The following is a 6,244-nucleotide window of genomic DNA, read 5'->3' on the forward strand; positions in this document are numbered from 1 at the left end:
CCTCCACCTCCCGGGTTCAAGCAATTCTCTGCCTCAGCCACCTGAGTAGCTGGGATTACAGGTGCCCACCAACATACCTGGCTAATTTTTGTATTTTTAATAGAGACAGGGTTTCACCATCTTGGCCAGGCTGGTCTTGAACTCCTGACCTCATGATCCACCTGCCTCGGCCTCCCAAAATGCTGGGACTACAGGCATGAGCAACCACGCCCGACCTAGTAACAGTTTAAAGGATAAAGCAGGGAAGCACTAGGGACAAGAGGCAAGGATTTCAGGCCCTGTTCTACCACCAATGAGGTGGGCTCACTTCAGGCTAATGATTTCCCTTCCGAATGTCAGGATCTGTATCTGTAAACCAGCATGCATTCTGAGGTCCCTTTCAGCCACATAGTACAAAAATTCTAAACCTCTCAGCAAGAGGTTCACTATAGAAGATGATGCTGGGTAAGAGGAAAGAAAAGAAAAGAAAAGAAAAGAAGGAAGGAAAGAAAGAAAGGGAAAAGAAAAGAAAGAGAGAGAGAGAAAAGAAAAAAGACTTCCTAATAGTGGAAGTTGGAATAGGTTCAGCATTGTTTTAGGAAAGAGAAGTTCTTTCTGGAAGCTTCTCAAGCCTCTCTCTGTTCTTGATGGAACCCAACACAAGCACTCTGCATCTAGCAGGCCCTCCATAACGATTTCTTACTAATGAACAGCATCTAGGGTGTCAGAGTTGGATCTTGAGTCCTGGGTATATCTAATAATCTCGTCTCCCAGCGCTTCACCCGGCCTGTGATAAACAAGTGTTTGATACGGTGACCCTCTTGTTTTCCAGACTTTTTTAGTTAGAGTTCTCTGTGGGATGTTTTTCAAACATTCTCAGGTAATGATAACAGGGCCATAATGATAACCCAGAGATGCTTGTAACTTTTATGTGATTAGCTGGGAGAAAGAATTAGAGGTTTTAAAGGTGACAAAAAAATTTTATTGAACCTGATCAGCCTTTGACATATGCAGACTGGAGCTGTAAGAGTTGCAAAATGGAGATAGCGATGCGGGATATTTAAAGGTAGAGTAGAAGGCCCAGACCAGAGACAGCAGCTGTTAGTTTGCTGAGGAAATGGTCTCCCTTCTCGTCACAAACCATTTCATTATCTATGCGTATATCAAAGCAGCATGTTATATATCTTAAATATATACAATAAAATCTTTTTACAAATTCCTTTCATTTATCTGTTTGCAAATTGGAGGAGCTAGAGACTAGGATGCAGTTAGGTCTGAACAATGCAATAGGCGGGTCGAGCTCATGACTGGTCAAGGAATAGGCAAGGCCAGGGGAAGCTGTGACCAGGGAGACAGGTAGCCAAAGTGACACTCCTCAGATGTGGCAGCTGTGGCTCCCACCTCCCCATGTCAGCCCTTCCACTTGCCAGTGCCTGCCTGAGGACTCTGGTGCTGGAGCCTGTCTTGTCCATGAGTGCAGCAGGCAGGAAGTGTTGGGGACTAATTGCTGTCCCCTTCAAAAAAATAAAGATGGATGGGCGTAGGTGTAAAATGCCTCAGCACTTTTGCCCTTCTGGGATAACTGTTTCTGAGTTCCCCGAGGGGATCAAGCTTCAGCCATGTAGGTAACTTGCATGATCTTGCATCCTTCACTGTCTCCTTCCTTTCCCTGTCTCACATCTTCAGTGGTGTTTCCTAGGCTCATCTCCCACACACTACCTGAGCTGGAATCCTTGTCTCAGGTTCTACTTGTGGGGAAACCCCAACTAAGTCAGCAGGCCACTAGGAAGATGATGGGTAAGGTCACTGACTTGTAGCCAGGGGGCTAACAGAACACAGGGACGCCATGGGGCTTATAACACGGAAGAGGAAGTAGCTGAAGTGTCCAGTATACAAAGAGATGAGCATGGTGAGACTCATGGGTATGTGAGCAGGAAGGGGCAAGCTTGATCGGAAGCCTACCCTAGGCCTGACCCTGTGTTTGGTATTAGGTACATATTGTCTCTGTCGATCCTTACAGAACTATACACTAGAGAGATATCACCTCCATTTTCCAGGTTGAAGGAAGTTAAGTAACTCATTCATGATCACACGACTGGTAGAGAGGGGCTGTGAACCAGGCCTCCCTGGTACCAAAGTCTATGCTGTATTCCCAAACCTCACCTGACAGCCCACAAATCATGAGTGATCAGTGACCAGTCGGTGTGGTTTTCATGAGGAAGAGCCAGCCGTTCCTCAGGCCAGGCCAGGCTTCCCAGGGTGGAAGGACCTTGGAGAGGTTGAGGTCAGCTACATGAGGACTCAGCTTAGCAGATCCAGAAACTTGATTTGGTGACCTCCTAGCAGTAATCTGGCCCAGGGGACTGAATGACAGATACCAGACTCTCCAGAGGCTCATGAATGATCTGGGTACTGACTGATCTGTTGACCAGATATTTATGCTCATTAGCGTATTAGTTTTCTGTTGCTGATGTAACAAATGACTACAAACTTAGTAGCTTCAAACAATACACATTTATTATCTTACAATTCTGGCAGTCAGAAGTCTGAAATCAGTTCCACTGGTTTTAAATGAAGGTGTGGGCAGGGCTGCCTTCCTTCTGAAAGCTCTAGGGGATAATCAGTTTAATTGCCCTTTCCAGATTCTAGAGACCATCTTCATTCTTTGGCCCCTTCACCTGCCTTCAAAGCCAGCAGCATAGCAGCTTCCAGCCTCTATGACTCTGACGACCCGGACTCCTTCTTGTTAGATTTGGAGCATCCAGACGATCCTGGAGAATCTCCTCATTTCAACGTTCTTAGTTTAATCACAGCCACGAAGTCCCTTTTGCCACATAAAGTAATGTATTCACAGGTTCCAGGGATGAAGACATGGACATCTGGAGGGAGCCATTCTTCAGCCTATCTCCTTCCGTCAGTTTTTTTCTCTTCCCATAGCAGGATCATAGTTAAGCCAGCCTATGGGCAGGGACTGCTGAGGAACCTGAAACCAGAGTACAGGGGTGTGTCCAACCTCCATGAACGGGTCATCAGCTGGCTGCAAAGCAGCTGGGCCTCAGTCTGCCATCCAATCAACAAGGAGAGGAAACTTCTGACACTCAGGCTTCCCTTCTTGTAGACACTGTAGACTCTTGTCAGATGGACTCCAGTGCTGATTGTCAGGTACTGCTCCACTTACTCCCAACTCTCCATCTCTGATACAGTTACAAGTCATCTTTTATGGTTGCTTGATGGGACCTGTCCCATCCTGGGTTCCCATTAATGGTGCCCATCCATTAACCTCTCTGACAGATCATGTTACAAACCAGTCCCCAGTGATAGCATTTGACCCAGTGTTATCCAGTACCTCACAGCTCCCTGCCCTTTTCTCCCTACCTCTCTGACTTTTGGCCACACATCCCAGGTTCCAAAGTCTGCTCTGCTCTGCCCTTCTCCTGTCTTTTTGATAACTTGTTAGGACTTTCCTTTCTGGATTCTGTGCAGAAATAATCTCATCCATTATGTACTGAGTTTTATTAGTAATCGTGTCTCAAAATTTGGGGAATACCTCCTTCGTGGTGACCTTTTTTAAAAAAACTGATTCTCAGCCGGGCGCAGTGGCTCACACCTGTAATCCCAGCACTTTGGGAGGCCAAGGCGGGTGGATCATGAGGTCAGGAGATCGAGAGCATCCTGGCTAACACGGTGAAACCTTGTCTCTACTAAAAATACAAAAAATTATCTGGATGTGGTGGCAGGCACCTGTGGTCCCAGCTACTCGGGAGGCTGAGGCAGGAGAATGGAGTGAACCTGGGAGGCGGAGCTTGCAGTGAGCTGAGATCGTGCCACTGCACTCCAGCCAGGGCGACAGAGCGAGACTCGTCTCAAAAAAAAAATTAAAAAAAAAAAAAAAAAAACTGATTCTCAATTTTCTGTGTTAGTCAATTTTTACCTTTCTGAAAAATCATCCTACAAACATTCTGCAAGAACCTGTTTATGCGCCAGGCTCTGGGTAAGGCTCAGGGAGCCTAGAGGCCAGTAGAGAAAATGAATTTTCTGTTATCACATCTTCACATTCAAGTATGTGTAATTATAAATGAAGATTAATTGCTCTTAAAGACAGAAACAAGGTTAATGAAAATTTAAAACAGACCTGCCCCAGATTGGGGGTCCTCAAGGGAGACTTCCCTATGGAAGTGCCATTTGAACTGTGATTATCGGAGAGGTGACAGGGAGGAGTCGGGGAGCTGGGAGGTGGCTGTGGCTGCAGGCAGAGACAGACAGATGGGGAGGAAAGGTCAAGGGGGGTTGTATAGGCAGGCAGGGGCCAACCTGAGGGTTTTGAGTTTTAGCCTAAGAGCAAAGATTTTCAGCAAGAAGAGAGAGGGGACGGATCAGGTGTGCTGAAACCATCTTCCTGATTGTAGCGTGGTGAACAGCTGTTATGGGGAGGGAGGAGAGGACAGGATTGGTGTAGGGAGAGCAGTTAGGAGGTTCTTTTGGTAACAGAGGTGAGACATGAAGGTGACCTGGCTGGGGTGGTAACAATGGAGAAGAAGAGGAGTGGTTGGTTTCTCAGAGGTAGTTTGGCGGTAAAAATCTAACAGGAGATGGTGACAGTTTGAATACGAGGCAAGAGGTGGAAAGTTTCGAAGATGGAATCAAGCTTCACAGCATATGTAAGTTACTATTAAGTAGTCTGATTTTTTTTTTTTTTTTTTTTTGAGACAGCGTCTCGCTCTGTCGCCCAGGCTGGAGTGCAGTGGTGTGATCTCAGCTCACTGCAACCTCCACCTCCCAGGTTCAAGTGATTCTCATGCCTCAGCCTCCCAAGTAGCTGGGACTACAGGCATGCACCACCATGCCCAGCTAATTTTTGTATTTTTCGTAGAGATGGAGTTTCGCCATGTTTGCCAGGCTGGTCTTGAACTCCTGACCTTAAGTGATCCACCCTCCCAGCCTCCTAAATTGCTGGGATTACAGGCGTGAGCCACCGTGCCTGGTCTGCAATGAAACATTTTTAAAAGGAGGAAATGCTAGCTCTTGTGTATTTTGTGACAGGCCTAATGAAAACAGCTGCCTTCAGTGTGAGGGGGTTGCTCCATCCTTGTGAACTTCAGACATGACTATGTTGGTGGTTTCTGGGAGAAGTTTACATATCTAAGTTCAAGTTCGTAGGTGGCCGACATGGTTGATGCTTTTATCATCAGAATTCCCCTAACATTCTTTGCAGTGGGGAGAGGGACTATCTCTAAAACCAAACCACCATCATGAGGGAGCCTTAGACTGAGAGGCTTACTTATGGAGACTCATATTTGGAGAATTCTGGGAATCCAACCCCAAGAATGTTGGCCCCTTTCCCCACTTGTGACGGTCTTTTGAACTTCAGGATTTGGCAGTCTGTCAAACCAAATAACTCTGGGTGCAAAAGTCAACGCAGTCCAGAGCAATCTCTGCCTCGTTGCTGTAGGCTGGATGTCTCTAACAGGCATGTCTTGGAATCCTTGCCCTTTTTCCCTTTTCAGTTAGAATAGATTCTCTGGTATAAGAATCTGCATGAACACTTTTCCCCCAATATTATTTTTTTATATTTTATTTTATTTTGAGACGGAGTCTCACTCTGTCACCCAGGCTGGAGTGCAGTGGCATGATCTTGGCTCACTGCAACCTCTGCCTCCTGGGTTCAAGTGATTCTCAGGCCTCAGCCTCCTAAATAGCTGGGACCACAGGCGTGCGCCACCACACTAAGCTAATTTTTGTATTTTTGGTAGAGACAAAGTTTCACCATGTTGGCCAGGTTGATCTCGAACTCCTGACCTCAAGTGATACCCCCGCCTGGACCTCCTAAAGTGCTGGGATTACAGGCCTGAACCACTGCGCCTGGCCACAATGTGATTTTTTTTTTAAATAACAAGACACTTGGTTGCTTTGTTGAGACAGAATTTCCAGGATTTCACATTTGAATCTCTGGGCCTAAGTGTCCTGGTGGCACCATTTGGATCTCTTAATTAAAGTCACTTGTGGCTGGGGGTAGTGGCTCAAGCCTGTAATCCCAGCACTTTGGGAGGCCAAGGCAGGTGGCTCACTTGAGGCCAGGAGTTCGAGACCAGCCTGGCCAACATGGCAAAATCCCATCTCCACTAAAAATACTAAAATTAGCCGGGCGTGGTGTCACATGCCTGTAATCCCAGCTACTTGGTGGCTGAGGCATGAGAATTGCCTGAACCCGGGAGGCAGATATTATAGTGAGCTGAGACTGTGCTACTGCACTCCAGCCTGGACAACA

The sequence above is a fragment of the Papio anubis genome, chromosome 7 (assembly GCF_008728515.1).
Source record: "Papio anubis isolate 15944 chromosome 7, Panubis1.0, whole genome shotgun sequence".
NCBI classification, from domain to species: Eukaryota; Metazoa; Chordata; class Mammalia; order Primates; family Cercopithecidae; genus Papio; species Papio anubis.